Raw genomic sequence first — 3538 nt, forward strand, 5'->3', positions numbered from 1 at the left:
TTTCTTTAAGCATTTCCATTGAAAGAGAAAATAGAAAAAGAAAGCAATAGCATGACACTATTAAGTAGGTGGCAGAGTTGATGGAGTGCTGGCCTTGGAGTCATAAATATTTGAGTTCAACATCATTGTCAGTTATTGAGCAAGTCATTTGTCCTTTCTCTGCCTCAGTTTCCACATCTATAAAATGAGGTTACTCTATTATCTGCTTTGTAGGGTTGTTGTGATGATAAAATGAGATGATATTGGTTAAGGGTTTTCAAACCCTAAAGTGCTACTAAATGCCAACTCTAAATGTTTGCTCCATGAAGGATTATACAGATTGTTTTAAAAAAAATCTCTGTGGATATTAAACATATAAAAATGATAGCTGGAAATATATGAAGGAATTCCATGTAATTGAATTATATTGAAAGTAACTAACTGTATTTTCTACCCTTATTAGTCGATTAACATACATTTATTAAGTACCTACTATGTGCCAGAAACTGTGTTGTACCCTACCAAATGAACAGTCATTGTCAATGAGGAGGTAAAATGAGTCAGATAAGGATCAATCAAAATGAAATTTGCTTCCAGCACAGAAGATAAAGCTTGCCCACTAAGGGTTCTCTTCTTATTTGACATGGTTAAGTGAAAAATAAATTTCTGAGTAACTTAAAAATTCTCTTTAATCTGCCTAATCCATCTGCCAAACACTTAAGTGCTAATAGATCTGTATGGATAATGCCTTAGCTCTTTGTATATATTTGGTCACTAGTATGTTCTGGTCTTCATGTATACACTTTATTTTTTTTATTCTGAGGTATGAAATAAAAATGCAATGAAATAAGTAATAAGAAAACTCTCCAGTATTTTAGATATTTGGTAAAGTTTAGATCTTACATAATTCAATAAAGAGTACTGATAAAGTGATACAAACCATAAAGCTAGACAAAGGGGCCTGTCTACCAGGGACTAATTAGGCATTAGGATAAATGAAAATTTTCCATTTTGCTAGAGTCACTATTTGTTTATTAAAAGGGCAGAAGAAATTTTTAACATTTATTTTTTAATATTGTATTCCAAATCCTCTCTTTCCTTTTGGTTCCTATTCTACCCTTTGAGAAGGTAGAAGAATCAAATTGAAAAATGTTTTGTATGTTAAAAAGAGTAAAATATCTCCTTTCCAGTATCTGAATTACATGAACAACTGATAATGAGATGGCCATCAATAATAAAGGATATTTGATAAACTTGGAAAGGTGGCTACAATCCCTTGATACTAATATACCTTTCTATTTTTATAGCGATTAATAGTTGTTCAGTATAATCTCATTCTCTTAGGGTCATTAATACAGAAGAAATATTTTACAGAAAAAAAAATTCTGTGGATGTTTGTTTTGAAGGCCATTGACAAAGTTACTTGATGGTCTTTCCCTGCCTTAGCATTAAAAAAGGGCCCTCAGGTTCATTTCAAACTCTACAGGGGTTGCCCATAGAGAAATGTTCACAAGTGATGTTGATAAAGTTGAATCATACACACAATACGTTCACATTTTATATTAGAAATGGGGTAAATATTAATTTGATACAAATGGAATGAAAGCATTTTCAGTCAAGTTTAACAGTATAATATAACTTTTATGTCTGTATGAATATTAATTATTAATATTACCATGTTAATGGTAAGTCAGTGTAATTTATAGGTTTCTTGTAGCAAAATGAATTTCAGGAAAGTGAGGCAATATACAGTAAGTTATTAGGAAAATTGCTAAATGAAAAAGATTGAGTCTCTTGAGGGTTTAACCTCTGATGATCAGAAACTGGATTCTATTTGAAGTTAGTTTACATATTTTGTATTACTCTACATAATATGCATTTTCTTTAGCTTAGTTGTTATTTTGTTGAATTTCTTTAAGCATTTCCATTGAAAGAGAAAATAGAAAAAGAAAGCAAATATTCTAATAACCGAGGGAATGGTTAAGTCTTGGAAAGGTAACAAAACTTAAGTGAGATTGAATGCATGAATATTCTTTGAAAACTATATAGAGGGAGGTGAGAGAAGATGAAGACTCCTGGATGACTTTGTAGGTTTTTAGCCCAGAAAAAAGACTTCATCTGAGGAGAAATGAAACTTTTCTTTAAATATTTAAAGGTCTAGAACACAGAAGGTGAAATAGGCTTGTTCTCCTTGGTAAAAGAAGGGAAAGGAAAGTAAGTGAGTGGAAGTATGGACGGAGTAGGCAAAAGTGGATTAGGCTGCCTAAGGAGGGAAAGGAGAGTTGAGGGCCACGATGTCACTTCAGGAACTTCAATATTAGGTATTATGAAAGGACCTATTTAAAATTTATTTTTTTCCTGAAGATTTAAAGGGTAAAATGTAAACCAAATAATTATCAAACTATTTCACGTAACTGCTTTTAGCATAGTTTAGGAAAAAGGCAACCATGCAATTTTGATATTTCAGGTTATAATCAGATCTGTTCATTGTCAGAAAGACATTGGAAGTGAACTAAGAATAGGGGGTGTGAAGCATACCTATACATGATTAATAATAATAATAATAATAATAAAAAATTTTATATAATACTTTAAAATTTGCAAGGTATTTAGTAAACATTACCTCATTTTCCTCATAAGAATAGTGAGAAGAAAGTGCTATTACTTATATTTAGTAAATGAAGAAACTAAGTCATATAGTTATAAAGAGACTTGCCCAAGGTCAAACAGCTAGTAGATGTCTCAGTTATGTTTGAACTCAGGTCTTCCTGATTGCAGATCCAATGCTCTAGTCTAGATATATAGTCAACTAATCTTGTACTTTGGTCAGAAAATTATGGGCTCCTTTCTACACAGCAACAATGAAAATGATTTTTGTAAGTATACCTGCAATATTCTGATTCTGTGATCTTGAGCTAGAGTGATGAATGTTTGTAAAAACTAAGGAAAAGACAACTTAAAGTTTTATGATGAGAGTCTTTACAAAACAAAAATTAACCAAATAATTTTCACTGAATAAACACACAGGCCATTATAACCACAATCACTACCATAACAACCAGATTACAATCAAGTCAATAGTCATTTATTTGGTGATTACTATGTGACAGCCCTTGTGCTAAATACTTGAAATACAAATAGAAGCAAAAAAGACAATCCTTGCCCTCAAAGATTATATTAGATTAGATTATATAATAGGAGAAGACAATCTATAAGCAAGTGCTGAAATAGTGAAAAGGGAAGAGGCCTGGAGGCATGTTGGGGCATAGGCATATCACAGGGTAAGAAATTGGCTGCATAATAGTGGAGATATAAGACTAGAGAGCTAAGAGTAGATTCTGGAGAGGATAAAATTGGGACTTTCCTAATATTGGAGGTTCCAAGAGGAAGTAGTCAATTAGATGAAGCGGCCAAAGAAGTAAAGGGATGTTCTAGTGTGAAAAGGATTCTGGGACTAGAATGAAAAAGATGTCCAAAGGATTTGGAGTATATAAGGAGAAGAAAGGTACAAGAACAACCAGCAATAGCCATCTCATTGATCAACAATATGGAATAAAAC

The sequence above is a fragment of the Petaurus breviceps genome, unplaced genomic scaffold (genome assembly GCF_028583685.1).
Source record: "Petaurus breviceps papuanus isolate PSGF00001 unplaced genomic scaffold, PetGlider_PUasm1.0 90804, whole genome shotgun sequence".
Lineage (NCBI taxonomy): Eukaryota > Metazoa > Chordata > Mammalia > Diprotodontia > Petauridae > Petaurus > Petaurus breviceps.